The sequence below is a fragment of the Hemiscyllium ocellatum genome, chromosome 37 (assembly GCF_020745735.1).
Source record: "Hemiscyllium ocellatum isolate sHemOce1 chromosome 37, sHemOce1.pat.X.cur, whole genome shotgun sequence".
Taxonomy (NCBI): Eukaryota; Metazoa; Chordata; class Chondrichthyes; order Orectolobiformes; family Hemiscylliidae; genus Hemiscyllium; species Hemiscyllium ocellatum.
Genome location: NC_083437.1, coordinates 16,303,360 through 16,324,898, shown reverse-complemented (window position 1 = coordinate 16,324,898; position 21,539 = coordinate 16,303,360).

Genomic DNA, 21,539 nt, shown 5'->3' with positions numbered 1-21,539 from the left:
CCAATTGCAGGCAAGTAGGACTAGTTTAATTTGGGAAACCAGTCGGCCTGGATAGGTTGGACTGAAGGGTCTGTTTCCATGCTGTATGACTCTATGACTCAATGACTTGTTGCCAATGGCTTCTTTCAGGTTTCTGAATCCAGTTTATTGTGATTGTGCTAAATTTTATGTATCTCAGAGCAATGCAGAGATGGCATTAGTTTCCAAATGTGCAACAGATTTATTTAGAAGAGTTTTAAAATATCGCTTCTAATCACAACTTGTCTGCAAAATGCATATCTCTTACTCAAGTTCTGACCCCAAAAGAACATTGAAATGAGCATGGATCAGTTTACAGATTCTCATAAATACTGAACAATTGAGTGCTACAATGGGCATATCTCAGCCAGTGGAAGCTGGTAGATTGATACAGATTCGGAACCAACTACTATTACCTAATGTTTGGGATAATGCTGCCACCAATCCTCCTTTCCAAACTGTGTCTAAGGGCCACTTTGGTTAACAGTGATAAGAAGTGATCACATACTTTAACCTGTGACTATTCATTTTCAGAGTCTGCAAGCAATACATTACCGCCACATGTACTTTGTTTCGAAGAGAGTGTTTTGTTGGCAGTGAATTGCAAGGGAGTAATTCATGCAAACACTTCTGGTGATGCCATTAACCACAAGAGTGAAGCTCTAGTGGTTTCTGATCATCAGAATCGTGGGTTTGAATGTCTGCCATAAATCCACTCCCAGATGGTTGTTATTGTTTAGAATGAGCTAAATTGTACATGTTGTGCTTTCTGAACTGAGACAAATATAAAGGTACAATGGCACACTTAAGACTTGGGTCATTAAACTTACATACTCGATTTTTAGAAAACCTGTAATTTATAGGCAGTGGCTGATTTATTTTACAAAATGTAAAAATGGTCTTTTCATAGAGTCATAGAGATATACAGCACAGAAACAGACTCTTTGGTCCAACTCATCCACGTTGATCATATATTCCAACCAAATCTAATCTCATTTGCCAGCACATGGCTCATATCCCCCCATACCCTTAGTATTCATATACCCATCCAGATGTATTTTTATTGCTATAATTGTACCAGTATCCACCACTTCCGCTCATTCCGAAAAAGCATCACCCTCTGAATGAAAAAGTTGCCACTGAGTTCCCTTTTATATCTTTCCCCTCTCACCCTAAACCTATGCTGGCTGGTTCTGGACTCCCCCACCTCAGGGAAAAGACTTTGTCTATTTACCCTATCCATGCCCCTCAGGATTTTATAAGCCTCTGTAAGGTCACCCTCAGCCTCTCCGTGTAGCTCAAAGCCTCCAACCCTGGCAACATCCTTGTAAGTCTTTTCTAAACCCTTTCAAGCTTCACAACATTTTCCTATAACTGGGAGATGAGAATTGCAAACAATACTCCAAAAGTGGCTGAATCAATGTCCTGTACAGCTGCAACTTGACCTCCCTTGGAAAGCAAAACATTCAGAACTCAGTAAATTTGGAATCCCTAGATGTTTGCTAATTCTCTTAATCCTCTTGAGATTTAACATGCAACATATTGGGGTTTATTGTAAATAAACCCACTCAAAGTCAAGGAAAAAAAATTTAGAAGGGATGCAGACTGGAGTCCAGTCTGTATGAGTAGTGCAAATAAATGAAAGGAAGTTGGATTAATTTAAAGTGTGGTGCTGGAAAAAGCACAACAGGTCAGGCAACATCTGAGGAGCAAGAAAGTCAATATTTCAGGCTTCACCCTTCATTAGGATTGGGGAGGGGGAAGAGGGCTGAGAAATAAATAGGGAGGGTGAAGAGAGCTGAGAAATAATTGGGGATGTGGGTCTGGGGGAAAGGTAGTTGGGATGGTGATAGGTGGGCGAAGGTGATTGTGATAGGTAAGTGGGGAGGGTGGACAGATAGCTGAGAAGGGAGATGGACAGCTAGGAGAGATCAAGAGGGCAGTGCCAAGTTGGAGGATTGGATCTGGGATGGAGCGGGGGAGGAGTGATTTGGAAACTGGTGAATTCAATGTTGAGGCCATGTGGTTGTAGGCTCCCAAGGCGGAAGATGAGACATTCTTCCTCCAGTTTGCAGGTGGCCTTGTGTAGGCAGTGGAGGAGACCCAAAATGGACACATCATCAGAGATGTGGGAGGAAGAATTGAAATGAATTGCCACAGGAAGGTGAGGTTGGTTGGTGCGTTCAGACCAGAGATGTTCCCTGAACTGTTCTGCGAGTTTGCACTTGATCTCTTTGACATAGAGGAGACCACATTGAGAGCAACAGATGGAGTAAATGAGGTTCAAGGGTGTGCAAGTAAATCTGTGCCGAATTTGGAGTGATCCTTTGAGACCTTGGACGGAGGTGAGGGGGGAGGTGTGGGCACAGGTTTTGCTTCTTTTATGGCGGCTGGGGAAGGTGCCAGGTGTGGAGAGAGAGGGTTAGGGGGGATGTGGGGGGTGAGTGGGGGGGAGAGGGGGAGGTGGTGTAGATGTAACGAGGGAGTCGCAGAGGGAACAGTCCCTATGGAATGCAGATGGGGTTGGGGAGGGAAATATACTTTTGACGGTGGGGTCTGACGGTAGGTGGCAAAAATGGCAGAGGAGGAGACACTGGGTTTGGTGATTAGTGAGGTAGATTAGGAGGTAGAATGGGGATTCTAGCATTGTTGAGGTTGTGAGGGGATGTGGGCACACGGCATCAACATTGAATTCACCAGTTTCCAAATCCCCCTTCCCTCCAATTCATCCCAGATCCAACCCTTCAACTCGGCTCCACCCCTTTGACCTGATCTACCTGTCCTTCTCCCTCCCTACCTATCTGCTCCACACTTCCCACCGACCTATCATAATTACCTCCTATCTTTGCCCACCTATTGCCATCCCAAGTACCTTTCCCCTAGCCCTACTCCCCCCCACTTCTATTTCTCAGCCTACCTCCCCCTCCCCAGTCCTGATGAAGGGTTAAGGCAGAAACATTGACTGCTCTGCTTCTCAGATGCTGCCTGACCTGCTGTGCTTTTACAGCGCCACGCTTTATCGACTCTGACTCCTGCAGGATTGGTAGGCCTCACTATCTCCTCGTTGCTGCAAACCTTATTGCGAAGCCTGTTCCAATGATGCCCAGCTTGGAGATGTTTTCCTCCTCCCTCCACAAAAATCTTAACTGTAACAGTGTCATAGAAAGTGGAATGCTGCTTTGACATTCAGTATATTAAGCAGTGGGAAAGCAAGCATCAATGTTTAGTCAAAAAAGACCCAGTTTGTTGCTTTGTTAATGATTGTAATCAATATTAGACAATTTGCTAGAATGCCCTTCTGATGAGTCACAGGTAATAATATATTTTCCTGCCATCATTGACTTGCCAAATCTTATTAGGAACCATTAAACCCACCCATCTCTGCCTCTGAGGACAATGTGCTTATCTGGCTTTTTTAATTTAGCCTATTGCTGGTATGGAATATTAGATGTGTAACAATTGTTAATTTCACTTTTCATTTTTGGATTTCCTTTACTCATTCACAGGATGTGGGTGTTGCTGGCTACACCAGCATTTATTGATCATGTCAAATTGCCCTGTAGAAAGTGGTGGTGAACTGCCCCATGGAATGCAGTGACACTGTATTAGTAGAATCATGGAACCTCTACAGTGTGAAAGAGACCATTTGGCCCATCAAGTCCGCACCAACCTCAAAAGGGCATCCCACCCAGACCCAGTTCTCCCACTCCAGTCCTATAATTCCACACATACCATAACTAATCCACATAGCCTGCACATTCCTGGACACTATGGGGCAATTTAGCACGACCGATCCACTTAACCTGCACATTCTTCCTCCAGGTGCTCCGATTTCCTCCCACTGTCCAAAGATGTGCCGTTTGGATTGATTGTCCATATGAAACACAGGGTTACAGGGATAGGGTGGGGGATGGGTTTGGATGGGATGCTCTTCAGAGGGGCAGTATGGACTCGATGGGCTAAATGGCCTGCTTCCACACGACAGGGATTCTCTGACACCGGAGCACCCAGAGGAAACCCATGCAGAAACAGGAAGAATGTGCAAAGTTACCCAAGGCTGGAATTGAACCAGGGTCCCTGGTGTTGTGAGGCAGCAGTACCACCCTGAATGGGAAGAGAATCCAGGATTTTGATCCAGTGTGTAATGGACCAGACAAAACCCCACAAAACATGTCAAGGAGATAGCTGAGACCCTAACCTTTTCTTATTTTAAAGACAAAGTGCCAGGCATTGTGTTCCAGATGCAATTTGATTGTACCAGGGTTGAGGCAAAACATACTTTATTCATACACTATAGTTAAAATACTGACAAAAGAAAAGTAAAATAAAAGAACTGGCTTAACCATAACCAAATACATAAGAAAATAATAAACTACTAATTAACTGTTCCAACATTGCAACACCCTATCAGCACACCCTTGGCAAAGGCAAATTCAGTCACATAGATTGTTTTTCATGTAATTCTTGAGCAGGAAGAGAACCAAGTTCTTAGTTGTAGCAAAGAGGAAGCAAGATGTAGCAGCTTTCATATGGACAATTAATCCAAACAACTAAAGCTAAAATGAAAAATCCTGGCTCTGTAGGAGTTTTATCCCACCCCTTCAGGCTGCTTCTATTGTTCCAACTTTTTTTAAAACACCAAGGCAGTTTACTTTATTAAGAAGACCACTCATTACCTCTGTCTCAACCTCTTTTCATCAAAAAAACCAGGATGAAGTCCACCGCTTAAAGCCATAGGTATGCCTTGGAGGAACGTTTTGTGATGTTCTCATGGATGTGCAGCCATTATCCTTCAAGGCATTAAAAGTTGTGGCTTTGGAAGGTATTGACAAAGGAACCTTAGTGAGTTCTTTAGGGCATCTTGTACATGGTACACTCTGTTGCCAGTGTGTGTCAGTGGTGATTGTCGAAGGTGGTGGATGAGGAGCCAATCAAGCGGGTTGCTTTATCATCATGTGTGTTGAACTTCTTGAAGGTTATTGGAGGTGCACTCCCCAGGCAAGTGAGGAGCATTCCATCACACTCCTGACTTGTGCCTTATAAATGGTGAACAAGCGTTGGGTCTCAGGAGATGAATTACTCATCGCAGGATTCCTAGCTTCTGACCTGCTCATGTAGCCATAGTTTTTACATGGAGAAAGTCTGGACTGCAGCTGCTGGCGATCAGAGTCCAAAATTGTGTTCCTGGGAAAGCACAGCCAGTCAGGCAGCATCCAAGGAGCAGGAGAATCAACATTTTGAGCAAACTCCCTTCATCAGGAAAATCTGATGACCAGCTGTGCTTTTCCAGCACCACAATCATAGTTTTCATATGGCATTTTTATGGATCAGAGCAAACTCCTTCAAAATATTTATAACGATTCCTTATTTGAAAGGCAAGTGTGACATTTTGAGTTCCAGATGCAATTCCATTCGTCAAACTACTCGATGTTAAGCAAAACACACTGTAATTTTAAATTGCAGTTAAAATACAGACAAAATAAACATAGAAGTAAAGAATTGGCTTAGCTGCAACTCTATCAAAATGTTTAACATAATAATAGAAATATTACTTACTACTAATTAACTGTTCCAATATAATAACTTCCCATAAACACCCCCCCCGGCAAAGGCCAATCCAGGAAAATAGATAGTAGCAATTCTTCAGTCCAGGAGGAAAAACATTAAAAGAAAACTCTGACAGAGAGCGAAAGTGGCAGGGAGAGATGTACTGCAGCTTCCAAATCCAGCTTCAAGACCCCATCAATTGCTACTGAAAATCTAAAACAGTTGGAGCTTGATCCCACCCATTCAGGCTGCTTCTATTGTTCCAATTCTTTAAAATAAAACCCAAGGCCTCACGAGCTGTTTACTTTATGGGTTTTGAAACAGACTGATCTGAACCTCTGATATTAATCATTAAAAGTAACAGGACAAAATAAACCCGTTGAAGCCATAGTGTTGTCATATTATCTTATAGATGGAGAATTTATTGGCTGGCCCACTAACAAGTTAACTCATAGATCTTAGTATGATAATTGTTTGTAAATCTAGCTTTGGCTTAATCACTGAGAGTGCACGTCGGAGCTCTATAACCCCAGCTCCAAAGCCACATATTTGTCAATTGACATGATGCTCTTTTAGAAGTCAGCAGCAATGCAACAAGCAGCTATTTCTCTGGCTGTCTATTTAGGAATGTAAATGAACAGAGGATGAATGTTTGCAACTGAAATTTTAAATACCAGTCAACAGAATTTTCCATTTCCAATTTTCTGCGTAAATTATACCTCTGCATTCGTAAGTACAAGCGTTTGCAAGTCGGAAGCTTGTAAATCTGGGACCCCCTACACCGGACCCATCACTTTACAGCTCATCTGTGGCTGTGAATAGATCTGCAAATGGGGCAACTGTCGACAAGCCCCATCTGGGGAAGACAACATTAGAGGACAAAAGCAACTGGGATGGAACAATTACGTCTGGCGTGTTAGAAAGATGCCTTTGTCAGGAAGCATCATGGTCTGTTCAAACCGACCTCCTGCTGGATAATATCATTCAATATCGCCGGCTGTGTTCTGACTCCCAATTAGAAACTTGAAAGAAGCCACATCATCAGGAACGTGAGCCCCAACACAAATTGGGAATTAATCAATTGTGCACTCGTATGTTTTTGAGTCTTTCAAAATTAAGTGAACAATTACTATTTAATTGGCAATTGAACATTCCTTTCTATGGCTGTGCTCCTAAAGTAGGAAGATGACAGGAGTTGGAAAATGAAGCATTGTTTGCTGTTCACACCTGTACGAACAGTTTTCCTTTTATTCTGCTCAAACGACATACACAGAGTTTCACTGCAATAGGACCACCTAAGGACAGGAGGCCAACTATTATTTTTACCTGATTTCCAGAACAATATTGCCAACAGATTATAGATCAGATGCCCAGCAGGTACAGTTCATGGCAATAACACAAAGAACTGAAAACAAAAATGGAAAATGCTGGAGAATCTCAGCAGGCCTGGCAGAGGGTGGAGAAAAAGCAGAGTCAATGTCTTGTGTCATCTGATCTGTAACAAAGGGTCATGAGACTCGAAACGCTAAATCTGTTTTCTCTCCACGATGCTGCCAACCTTGCTGAGTTTCTCCACAATTTCTGTTTATACTTCATGACAATGTGGTCAGGCACCACCATGAGCACTTTCTAATGGCAAGGGTTGACTGTCAAAGTGTTATTCCTGAATCAATGTCTTTTTGTTTCGTGTTGGCACAAAAAAATAGGGGAACTGAACATTACTTAAACGGGAAAAGATGGCGAAAATCTCTGGAAGAGAGGGGTTTGGGAGTTCTCATACATAAATTACAAAGCATGTTAGTTCAGCGAGTAACAGGGAAGACAATTGGAATGTTGGTCTTTATTTCAAACAGAGTAAAGTATAAAAATAGGGAAGAGTTTCCTGAAGAAGGGCTCATGCCCAAAACGTCGATTCTTCTGCTCCTTGGATGCTGCCTGACCTGCTGTGCTTTTCCAGCAACACATTTTCAGCTCTGATCTCCAGAATCTGCAGTCCTCACTTTCTCCTATAAAAATAGGGAAGTCTTGCTAAAACTACATATGGCATGAGTCAGAACACAGCTAGAAAATAGTGAATAGTTTTGGTCTCCTTATTCAAGAACAGATAAACTGGCATTGGACACAATCCAGGCAATGTTCACTCAACTGAGCCCAGGTATGGAGGTACTGTCTGAGTAGAAGCGTTTGAATGGGTTGGACCTGTATAGAAGAATAAGAGGCGACTTTATTGAAACATTAAGATTCTTTGGGCTCTTAAGGTAGATGTAGAAAGGTTGTTTCCCCTTGTGGGAGAGCCTAGAGCCAGAGGACATAATCTCGGAATAAGGTTTGCCCTTTTAAGACAGATGAGGAGGTATTTCTTCTGTCAGAGGGTAGTGAATCTGGGGAATTCATTAGCTCAGACAACTGTTGAGCTGTTAAGTATATTTCAAAGCTGCAATAGACAGGTTTTTAACCAGGAAGAGAATCAAGGGTTATGGTTGAGGAAAGTAGCAGATCAGGCATGATCACATTGAATGGCAGATCAGACTCAATGGACTGAATTGTCTCCTTCTGCTTATGGTCTTATGATAAAACATTTTTATTATTTTGTTCACAGATGTTCAGAAAATCTCACTACTATGTATGACTGAAGATCTTGCACAATCTCCATCACCAGACTATCCTTCCTTGTCAATCAAAAAAAAATTGAAGACAATAACCTTTCAGGAGATATGTCTGAGTGATTTAAAACTGTTATCTTTTTGGAAGGTATTAGCACCACTGAAATATTTCCATATTATCATGCCCAGTACAGGTACATCTTTTCCGTGACTTAAGAAGTATAAGTTGCAATAGGTTTGGAACCTCCTGAAACTAAGTTTCTCTTAAGATGAGTATTGAAAGGCTGCTAAAGATGGCTGCTGAGGGGCAAATGGCCTTTGCGCAGATTTAGAATGATCTCAAACCTTTGAAAAGTGCCTAATAAATGACCATGGACAGGATCATCTCTGTTTGAATGGAGATGGAAAGCATTTGTGGAATTCATACGCTTGTGAATTTACCCAAAACTCAAATCAAGGCTTCAGGATTCCAAGTTCAAAACTTAACTTAACAAAGAAAGCAGAGACCAGATCATCATAAATAAGTGTGAATTCAATTCAATTTTCTTGGATAGAACTTCAATTGTGCAACAAAAGACTTGTACGTCCAAACCGTTTTGAGTGGGGGCAATAGAAATATTGATCACATGAATGCTCTGATCCTATTAATTGTCAGGAAGTCAGTCTGTTTGGAGCCCAGATGGACAGGAAGGACAATGCCTTTATCCATAAGAATAAACTCAGTCAACCCAGGCAGTCCAGAGAGGAGTGACTAATCTTCACATGGAAAGATGAATCTCGACAGAAACTTGGTCATACACACGTAACCAATTTTCATTGTCCTCCAAAGAACCAGAAGAACGAATCGACCAGGCCTGCTCTGTGTGCGTTTTAAATCTCTGAAGTTTAAACATGATTCATTCTGAGAATCCCACCCTGTCCCGTTACAGTTACCATAATGATAAGTAAATGTGACTATCAGAACTGATGGAGTTTCCTGAACATCGGCCAGTGTTAATGCTTGTAAATAAATAAGAGGATGTACTGAAGTGCACTCAATGTCTCAATTAATGCCAACTGATTGTCTCTGTGGCAGTCACACTGGAAGATAGATATCAGAAGCAGAGACTGAATTTCTGAATGTAATATGTTATGCCAAAATAAATCTATTTATTTGTTTATTGTTAGATTTTGGTCTGAAGATGGTTATACCCAAAATGTTGACTTCCCCACCTCCTAATGCTGCCTGTCTCGCTGTATTCTTTCAGCCTCCTGCATGTCTACTTTGGATTATTTGGGAGCCATTGAAGTGATGTCAGAGGTATGAATGAGTAGAAGTGAAAGTTAGTACTACCAATACAAATGTTGGCAGATTATGGCTATTAAGCTGTGTTGCTGACATGACTAAAGCAGAAGAAATGAAGAACCGTGGTAACTGCAATGACAGCTTCAGAGACTAAGATAAAGACTGAGTTCAGAGATTCACGAAACAGACAAAACCATACACCTCCATGTTGTGTATTACTTAGAACCATCACTTTTGAGAAGTGAGGAGTGATAGCTTGTGGGACACTACACCATGGCAGGTGTACTCCTCCCACCTGCCAGTGAATTTTAGAAGAATATACGAGTTGATAGTCAACCTGTTTGATTGCTTAATGAATACACTTTCGTGGCCATCAAATCCCGGAGTGGGTTTGAACCTGGTTCTCTGGCTCTGAGGATGGAGGCTACCCACTACACCTCATGACCTCCCATGGAAGATAAAACAGACACTGAGTTGGATAAATTACAACTGTCACTGAGTCCTCACTTCACTCTCAATGGTGCAACAAAATGGAAATTGATTACATTTGATAGTGATTTGAAAAAAAAATGAGAAAGCATGGAAGTGATTCTGTCAATTTTTCTATAGAATACAAAAGAAATAGTCACAATTTATCATAGTGTTAACTTTCAGGAAGGAATCTTGTCCTGAATATATTATGTTCTGTGCGGAAAACATGCCCTGAAAAGATAGGATTACAGCTGAATCCCTATAAGGTTTGAGAGGAAAGTTACAAAGGGAGAAAGACGTTATCGGGGAAGCACAGAAGCAATAACAAAGGATTATCTGGAACTCAACCAAATGCTTGCTTTCTGTCCCCCTAATTCGCCAATCCCATTCACGTTTTACCACTGTGCTCATCGATGAATCTTGGCTCTGGGTCCAGTTTCACGTGATTTTAAAATTCTCATGTTTGTTTTCAGAATCAAGTTTTATGACCTTTCAGGCTTTCTGTCATGCTCCTAAAATGATTTCAATATTGATCCATAATCTCTGTGTCAAAATCACACACCATGTCTTTGATTCTTGTAGCTTGACAAAACTGCAGGAATTTATAACAAAGCTAATCTGTACAGAGTGTAGACAGAGTGAACAGTGCCAACACAGATGACAGAGAAAATACGAGTGTATTAGTGTGTTCACACGTCGATGTAATGTGTGGGTGAGGAGAGTTGGCATGCTTTCTACTTTTGAGGACAGTTTACTTTTCATTTTCAGCCTTCACCTCTGGAAATCAGCAAGATTACAGTCTGAAGCCAGATGCCTAAGTCTCTCCCTGTCACAGTCTCTAGTCAACAGTTCCTGAACAGTGCCTCCTCCTGGTGACACACAACAACTGCATCCCTGAAGATCCCAAGCTCAAATCTTAACAGGAGTTCAGAGGAGGTCTGGAGTCCAGATACATAACGTTCCAGCTCACCAGTGTGTTGAGTCATCCTGACATTCATGAAGCACTCTCTTGTTGAATGAATAGCTCAACTGCCTTGTGGACACCTCTGGAAAATTGAAGGCTAAAGGTTTAAATCCTGAAAGAAACTCTGAAATGGAGCCAAAACATAGACAAATGCCCAAGAATTGCTATCTTTCTCACAACTCTTGCAACCAAGCCACTGCCAAACATAGAGCCATGTACTCCTTTGGACTCAACCAGGCTGGTCAGTTGAAGAAATCTGCTATGTGAAGGGACACGATTCTTCAAGAACAGCCATCAGCAAAGTTAAGTACAGAAAAGGAACCTGAGAAAACACTGCCAGTGATCTTGAGACCAAGGATCAATTCCATCTTCCACAACCATCTGTCAAATGTGCAGAGGCTCTAGAATCAGGCTCAGTAATCATACCAGGACTCACAGAGCCCGTGACCAGTGACACAAATTTCCTTGGTAGACAATCACACTCATTAGTGAGTGATTGCCGATGAGGGGATAATTGAGAAGGAAACACTTATGTTTGGGCAGCCTAGGGTGTCTATTTTTGTTCAGGTTTGTGTCCAGGAAGAGCAATTCTAGTTTCACTCTAGAGTGCAGGAGAATGTAGAGTTGGGCAGCTTGTGGAACAGAATGTTGCCACTGGTGGAAGTATTAGGGTTATGTGTGATAAAGCTTAGGGGTAGCATTACTGCGTGGCAAGCTCAAAGTGGCTTTAATATCAGTTGTTCCTGATAAGTCTGTAACTCAAGAGGTCCCCAGGACATTACCTCATTTGTCAAGTTAAGCTTAATGGGACTAACCATTTGTGAAAGACTTGGTGATTTCTAGAGGTCTTAAACTGAAAATTGATGATGAGCTGATGGATGTGAATTTGGTCATACTGTACTATAAAAGGCAGCCTGGAAATTAAGGAAAAGAAATTGACAGCTGGTGCAGTTTTTGGTGACATCAGCCATAGTGAAGTAAATAAGCCCAACGATCTTAAACCTCCATCCATTTGCTGTTGTCAGAGGGTGTTGGAGGGGCTTATCTCTATTACATTGAGTAACAAAAGTAAATGGTGGCATCATTCAGTATTCATGGCCAAGAATCCTGGTCTGCATCACTTTGTGCAATTTCTAATGTATCTACCATGCATGAGGAGCGATAGTGAAACATGTGAGTGAGATGATTTTACAATATGATACAAAGTCAACTGATTCATCTACAGACCTGTGGATACCTTAACAGCACAGGAGAGCAATGCATGGAGATTGAACCACAGTCATCAGAGAATTCTTACAGTATGAAAGCAGGCCATTTCTCGCATACTGTCTACACTGACCCTCCGAACAGCACTCCACCCAAATCCACTCTCCAGACCCTATCCCCATAACACACAACTTCCCATGGCCAATCCCCCTAGGCTGCACATCTTTGTACTGTGGGAGGAAACTGGAATGCCTAGAGGAAACCCATACAGACCATGGGTAAAAATGTGCAAACTCTACCCAGACAGTTACCCAAGGCTGGAATTGAACCAGGTCCCTGACACTATGAGGCAGCAATGCTGACCACCTTAGAGCTATTTGATTTTCTGCACAGAATCAACAATAAAGATCATGAACCAAACAGTGAAGGTAAATTATTTAATTACAATACGAACACTTAAGAGATGTTTAATTAACATCACCCAGTGTTACTATTGAGGTTCATAGATATATCATTTTTGGGTAACAATTGGTTAGAACAGGTCAGGCTGCAAGATGGAATTCAAAAATAGAGATTAAGCTACTAAATGTAAAGCTAATTTCAAGCATTGTAATCTAAGTTGTTCATCTTTAATAGTTCAATGTTGTATGTCAACACAAGAGTGATATAGTTACTTTTCCTACCATTTATCATGTGGATGCCAGAACATAGAGCAATTGCCCCATTAAGGATATGGCAGTAGTACTCAACCTTGTCTTCAAACTGTACCTTGCAGCAGGGGACACTACATTGAGGTTATACACAGTATTGGTTGATTTGTATCCTGTCTCTTCTCAGCTAAGGGCAGTTTACTGCACAAGAGTCAGAACAGTGACTCGGATGGTGATTTTACTTTCTAGCCTTTGATTGGCCTGTCTAGCACTCTCTAGCCCCATGTCTGGGAGAATGGCCCTGGACCAAGATCGAGCTAAGGATGACACAGGCCGATGGTGTGAAATTCTGCACCAGCCCAAGTCCATTTCAAACCCTGGTGATGCTAAAAATCTAACCGTGGATCTCAAAATGGGGTGTACCCATTGTCCACGGCCAAATGTTAAGGACATGTCATGTCTACACTTGTGGACATTTTACAGAGAAATAGACACAGCAGTTTAGGGAAGCATTAAGTTCAATATACACAACACTAACTGACAGAGATCAATTCTAACACTTTCTCAAAGCACTGTAACTGATCACTTACAGGGAGTAACTTTAGAACGAAGCAACTATCTTTTTGAAAACCAACAGCGTGGGAGCTACTTGGGAAGGCAGCCGTGCAAAGAAATCTCCCTCTGACATGGATTTCCTTCTTGTCGCGTTTTGATTTTTTGCCAAATCTGAAGTCCTTCTACCTTTTATTAAAGTGTTACTGCTTTATGGAGGTTTTGTCAATTCTCCTTCAGTTATGATTAGCTTGGCTATTTTATCAGGGTTTTTAATAATTGTCACAAGTGACAGATACTATCCTGGGCATTATCCTGTTTCCCACAGCTGATGCACAATTATTATAGTTATTACAGTTGCACAGTGCAGTTATTATAGTTATTATAGTTGTATAGTGGCAGCTATTATGGTTAGTATAGTTGTACAGTGCAGTTATTATAATTATTATCATTGTACACTGGCATCTATTATAGTTAATATAGTTGCACAGTGCAGTTATTATAGTTATTATAGTTGTGCAGTAGCAGCTATTAGAGTTGTACAATGCAGTTATTATACTTATTATAGTTATGCAGTACAGTTATTATAGTTATTATAGTTGTGCAGTAGCTGCTATTAGAGTTGTACAATGCAGTTATTATACTTATTATAGTTATTATAGTTATACTGTGCAGGTATTATAGTTATTATAGTATTATAGTTGTGCAATAGCAGCTATTAGAGTTGTACAATGCAGTTATTATACTTATTATAGTTATGCAGTACAGTTATTATAGTTATTATAGTTGTGCAGTAGCTGCTATTAGAGTTGTACAATGCAGTTATTATACTTATTATAGTTATTATAGTTATACAGTGCAGGTATTATAGTTATTATAGTATTATAGTTGTGCAATAGCAGCTATTAGAGTTGTACAATGCAGTTATTATACTTATTATAGTTATGCAGTACAGTTATTATAGTTATTATAGTTGTGCAGTAGCTGCTATTAGAGTTGTACAATGCAGTTATTATACTTATTATAGTTATTATAGTTATGCAGTGCAGGTATTATTGTTATTATAGTATTATAGTTGTGCAGTAGCTGCTATTAGAGTTGTACAATGCAGTTATTATACTTATTATAATTATTATAGTTATACAGTGCAGTTATTATAGTTATTATTATTGTGCAGTGGCAGGACCAACCTCACCATTGTCACAACTTCAGTATAATATCACTGGAAATTTTGAGATTAAAAAACAATCCCTACCATTGCCTTCTCAAGCTGCTCTTATCCTGTGACAAGTGAACTTTCCAATATGTCATATCTGCAGCTGCCCCGCACGTACTAACCTCGAGAGAGAAAGACAAAAATCATACAACACTAGGCTATAGTCCAGTCAGTTTATTTGGAAACACTAGCTTTCAGAGCACTCCTCCTTTGTCAGATAGCATCAGAAAGTAGCAGCATGAATGACAGCTCCTGGTGTCGTCTCACGCCATGTCACAAGGTTGCACAGATACTTACCCCTCTTCAGATTCTGGAGCACAAAATCCAGATCGGTGAAATACTGAGGGAACAATGACTTGTTAGAGGTGACATCTTTCAAAGTCAGATTTATCTTCTCTGGTGGGACTAGGCCCATGTCACTATTTTGGAAAAGAGCAGGGGAGACCACTTTCAGGACAGTGTCCTAGGCCTAACCATTTTCAGCTGCTTCATCAATGACCTTCCCTCCATCATAAGGTCGGAAGTGGGGATTTTGGCTGATGATTGCACAACTTCAGCACCGTTTGCAATGCATCAGATATTAAAGCAATCCACGCCCAATACAACAATATCCAGACTTGGGCTGAATAGTTGAAAGTAAAATTCACATCACACAAATGCCAGACAATGAACATCTCCAATTAGACCAAATCTAACGACTGCCACTTGACATTCAACGACACTACCATCACTGAATCTCCCCACCTCAACATTCTTGGAGATACCATTGACCAGAAACTGAATTGGACTAGCCACATAAATACAACAGCTACAAGAGCAGATCAGAGGCTAGGAATGCAGCAGTGAGTAACTCACCTCCTGACTCCCAATGCCTGTCCAAATTTACAAGGCATGAGTCAGAAATGTGATGGAACACTTCCCACTTGCTTGGATGGGTGTAGCACCAACAACACTCGAGAAGCTTGGCACCATCCAGGACAAAACAGCCCGCTTGATTAGAACCACATCCACAAGCATCTATTCCCTTCACCACCAATGCTCAGTAGGAGCAGTGTGTACTATCTACTAGATGCATTTCAGAAGTTCATTATACCTTCCAAACCTATTACTGCTTGCATCTAGAAAAGACACATGGGAACACCACCACTTTCAAGTTCCCCTCCAAGCCACTCACCATCCTGACTGGAAATATATCGCCGTTCCTTCATCGTTGTGGATTCAAAATCCTGGAATTCCCTCCCTAATGGCTTTGTGAATTAACCCATAGCAGGTGGACTGCAGCGGTTTAAGAAGACAGCTTATCTACACTTTCTCAAGTGTAAGTAGAATGGGCAATTAATGCTGACCCAGCCAGCAATGCCCAGGAGTGAAAAGAAAACTTAGTGTTGAAGTCAATATGTCTCCCTTGAGCAAAATACTAAAAAGAATAAATGGTGACTGGTTATAATTCGATTGCTGCTTGTGGATGCGATTGTGTAGGCTAGGGATGTTCTCCCTGGAGCATCAGAGGCTGTGGGGTGATCTTATAGAGGTTTATAAAATCATGAGGGGCATGGATAGGGTAAATGGACAAGATCTTTTCCCTGGGAGTCCAGAACTAGAAGGCATAGGTTCAGGGTGAGAGGAGAAAGATTTAAAAGTGACCTAAGGGCAACTTTTTCATGCAGTGGGTAGTGTGTGTATGGAATGAGATGCCAGAGGAAGTGGTGGGGGCTGGTATAATTACAACATTTAAAAGGCAAGAGGATGGTTATATCAATAGGAAAGGCTTAGAGGGAAATGGGCCACATGCTGGCAAATGGGACTAGATAAATTTGGGATATTTGGTTGGCATGGACGAGTTGGACTGAAGGGTCTGTCTCTGTGTTGTACACCTCTATGACTCTATAAATAACAATTCCCTGTTTAGTATAGCGACCTGGTCAATGATTTCTGTGAGTCTTGGTCTAAAAATTGATGAATTCTGCAATTTATTTGGAATCTTTAAGTTTTGTGAAGATTTTGGGAATTGCAGGGTTTGTTTTCCAATGACACAAGAGCTTCTGCGATGAAGTTATGAAAGCATTGTTAATGAGACAACTTTGACGTGCTACCGGATTAGCTGGGTACGAAACAATCTCCTGAGTCTCCTCTCTATTAAAGTCAAGAAAAGTGAAGCCAAGTGGCGTGTATAATAGGGCAACAAATTGAATAACGTTCACTATGACCCAAAGTTCAAATGACCCGAAATGACTCTGTTAAGAGCGATAATGGGGAATGTCTACTAAAAGGGTTCACTTTACCAAAAAGATACAAAACAAATATAAAATGTGAAGAAATTGATGACACAAAGTAGATTCATCACCTCCTTTACTTCCTTCTTGATTGGAAGTTCATGCAGTGTGTTGGCATAATTGGGAATTTGCAGGGCTCTCCAGAAGGGAGGAAGCGAAATTGGAGCAGTATGTCTGATGGTTGCCAAACTAATCACATTAAATGCTCCAATCACAAAAGAAAATGAAAGTGTCCATGACAGTCCACGTGTCACCAATACAGAGTTAATATTGAAGCTTGAAAATAGAAGTTTTAGAGTCCGGATAATTTGGTTGTCCTAAGCATTGATCACGGAGATAAAGTGGGAGGGGCGAATCAAGGTTAGCTATTTACCATAGGGATCAAGGCAGACAAAGTTTTCCTGAAAGAATTTTGTATCAATGTGTTCAGACAGGCTCAATTTCATTCGAGTTACTTTGGCCAGTACCCAAACCTACATTGGCATTAAATGAACAATTATATACAGATGGATACAAAAAAATTTACAAAATGACTCTATAATGGAAGGAACTGAATAGAACCACCTTTTTGGTACAATATGTTGAGACCTTTGCTTTATACTTTCCCATGAGTGTGCCTGACCAGCACCTGTAAGAACTTGAACTCGAAAGTGATTCATTTTCCAGCAGCTTTTTGACATGAATGAGAACAAACTGTTTTACCAAAATGAAAGGGAATAACATCTTTCATAATCAGGCTCATTATATTGTAAAGAGTGATTGATAGGCACATATGTGTAAAAGTTGATTACATTGATTTTGTTTTTCATTGCATTTTGCCCCGGATCGTCCAAGTCCCCAGTATAATGGATCATTATGTTTTAAGCATGCATTACATCTAGTTTCTGCATGGGCTTAAAAAGGCATGGTGCTCGAAACCTGGCCCTGCTACAAGACTGGCAACACTTAATTTTGAACTAGTCTTCATGGCTAGCCTATGCTGATGACATCTATTTATGCTTCTTCAATGAGTTTCATCAAAGTAAGCTCTCTTCTTAGAAACAAGACTATGAATCAACCTCATTTCAAATTTCCAAAAGTATATATTTATATTTACCTTAAAAGTTAATTCACATTCAATTTACCAAGAAAACTGACTTCTGCTCACCAGGAAAACTAATGAATGACTCTGTGCAACATTTCAAAAGGCATTTCCAGTTATTGAGATCATGTAATGTACAAGTCTTCAACGGAAAGCCTTTATTAAAAAGTGCTTATTTTTTGCATTAAGCCCAGATTCAGCTCACTTAATAAAATGAATCAGATTCCCATTCTTAGAATTCAAGATAAAAAGTGATCTTCTTTTGCACTGCTGGTTAATGGGAGAATTTATATTCTTGTTTAAGCAAATGAGTTTGGGCAAAACTCAAAAGAAATGGGGAAACTGGTTGAAATTTGAGTGCCACTTGTACCCAGATTGTTGAGGACATGCAATGTGGAAACTCTACCCCATACTCTGTTACATGAGGATGATGCTTTGCAGGCCGTTTTACCTGTCTCTCTAGCTTTAGTGAGGTCACAAAAGGATTGTGTTATTTAGTCACTGGAAATGACCACCTTTGATAGAATGGACTCTTACTAAGCCCCACGGCTCCATCGTCACCGACTCTCGTAACTCTGTTATCCCCAGCCCACTGGCCATATGAAAGGCTATTCAATTTCACAAGGCATCGCTTATCAATGTTGCCCTTATTCAACCTGGATATAAGCATAGCTTCCAGTGTGGATCACAATCTGGAAAGAGGAAACCTTGTGATTGCTTCAGTTTAAATATATAGGTACCAATCATCTTACCCCTGTCATCTTGGCAGTTCAGGTCAATTATACTGACACAGTTTCAGGTCTGAATTACAATCTGGGACTGTAGATCAAAGGAAAATTTTAAAAGTGAAGTTCAGGCGTTATGGATCTCATTTGAATTCTGCTGTGGGCTGTACCTCCTATGTTACTGAGGGCAATAGTTTGACTCAATTACCTGGCTCTTTTCCCCAGTGTAGGGGAGTCCAAAACTAGAGGGCATAGGTTTAAGGTGAGAGGGGAAAGATTTACAAAGGACCTAAGGGCCAACGTTTTCATTCAGAGAGTGGCCAGAAGAAGTGGTGGAGGCTGGTACAATGTCAACATTTAGGAGGCATCTGGATGGGTATATGAATAGGAAGGGTTCAGCGGGATATGGGCCAAGTGCTGGCAAATGGGACTAGATTAATTTAGGGTATCTGGCTGGCATGGACGGTTTGTACTGAAGGTTCTGTTTCTGTGCTGTATATTTCTATGACTCAATTCATTTTACACCAAATCAATCAGAGTGCATTAAAAATGCCAGGCTCTGAGCATTAACAGGATGTCACTCAATGGTTGAACGAATGCTCAGAGGCCTGTAAGAGATATTTTTAAAATCAAACTCTTCAAGGATGTTATGACGAATCTCTGGAGCAAGTTTGACTTGAATCCTGGCCTCCTAGCTCAGAGGTAGGAACATTACCACTATACCACGAGAACCCACCCAAAATAAGCTTGCTCCAAACAGTTGGCACACAGGAAAAGGCAATGAACACAGTTCCACTGAGGTGGCATGGTGGCTAGTGGTTAGCATTGGTGCCTCACAGCGCCAGGGACCTGGGTTTGATTCCCACCTTGGGTGACTGTCTGTGTGGAGGCTGGACATTCTCCCCCATCTCTGTGTGGGTTTCCTCCGGGCGCTCCGGTTTCTTCCCACAATCCAAAGATGTGCAGGTTAGGTGAATTGGCCATGCTAAATTGCCCATAGTGTTAGGTGCATTAGCCAGGTTTAAATATAGGGTATGGGAATGGGTCTGGGTGGGTTACTCTTTGGAGGTCGGTGTGGACTTGTTGGACTGAAGGGCCTGCTTCCATACTGTTGGGAATCTAGTCTGGTCCATAAATGCGCCGAGTCATCAGGAAGCACTTCCATAGGCAGTTGCTTGTGACATTCACTATAATTGATCCCTCACACCACCTTTAACTTGAAAAGGAAGAGCAAACTGAGGTTGCAGTTAGTACTCCCTGGGTGAGAAAATGGCACTACATCAGTTTCAGCTGAGACATGAAGTGCAATAAAGTCACAGCTTCAATCTTTGCGACATTAGTAGCACCTTCACACATTTGGCTCCAGCATCCCGGGCTGGGGAGAAGAGAAACCAAGTGTTCCTGATTCAGTTCACTTCTGGATTCTGATTACTTGTGCGAGATGTTGACTGTTGACTGCTCCCCACCCCCACAACCCCAAAACAATGGCTTTCACAGGGAACACATAAGGGAATGCAATTGGAGGAAAATTGTCAGAATTGTGATAGACTTCTCCTTGATCAAGTTGTAAGTAATTTCAAGACTTGCACAATTTACAGCTAAATTGAAAGTAAATGTAGTTTGGTCAAGTCAATTTTCCTCACACTATAATTCAGCCAGTCTTCAGCCAAGGTAGCAGGCAAAAATGCCCACTTGCCAAAAGTTACTCAGCGCGGGCAGACACTTCCACATGGTGGAGTTACCTTTGATAATTTTCATGCCTCTGTCAATGTTGGACGCTTATATTCCAATTACTCAGAGAGGCAAGGAATTGGGTGATGTATGTGAGAGGAATTGCAATTTAGGAATTGAACTGATCTTGAATTTCATGCATCAAAACCATCCCTAAGAATAACAGATGGATTTAACTGTAGAATTTACAGTACATCCAGGCAGCTATTTATATTACCATGAAATGAATGTTGCATCACTGTTTTGAAGCTTTTTCTTACCTTGATAACACAGCTTCCAAAATTAACTCAGCCTCATCAAACACTGCTCAAGAGGCTCAAGAGATTCTTTAAGTGATAAGAGTAATGGAGGGGTGCAATTTGTTGAGCCCGATCACCTCATATCCATTTTAGCAATGACAGACGATTCAGTTCTTGGGAAATACAGGACACCCGAGAGTGAGAAATAAGATAGCAACCCTAATCACGCATTTCTAGACTCATGGATACTTAAGATCTAATCAAGCAGGTTACATGAGGAACGACTGGAAAAGGGGGAGTAATCACTTGTGAAACGGTAAGTTGACTTATTTAGACAAAGTTAGAAACCTGGGAGTGCATTACAGACTGGAATCTAATCAAGAGGATTCAGGGTGTGTTTGATATATATATATATATATATATATATAGAATTTCAGCAATCCTATCATTGAATCACAGGAGGGTTGACTCGTGCCTGTGAAAGTTCTCTTTTTTTCTACCCAGAAGAGCAATTATGCACAACTGAGTGATCTTTCCATCACCAAAATGACTTTGTGGGAGTCCTGTCCAAGAATAACTCACCTAGTTTCACTCCCTTATGCTTTCCGAAAGAAATATGATTGTATTGAACTCCTTTAATCACTGCAATGTATAAGAGCTGACTGATCAGCCAACACTTAATCAGGCACAATGGACAGGCTCATATATATAGAATTATCTACAAGTTACAGGATAGTGCTCTTGTAGCACAGAGGTAGTATCCCTACCTCTAAGCTATGGAGGCCCATGCTCAAGTCCTACTTGCTCCAGAGGTTTATAATTACAGGTTGTGTTGAAAAAATGTCTAATAGTTTATTCCTGATGAAGGGCTTTGGCCCGAAACGTCGAATTTTCTGTTCCTTGGATGCTGCCTGACCTGCTGCGCTTTAACCAGCAACACATTTTCAGCTCTAATAGTTTATGTAACCAAGAAGTAAT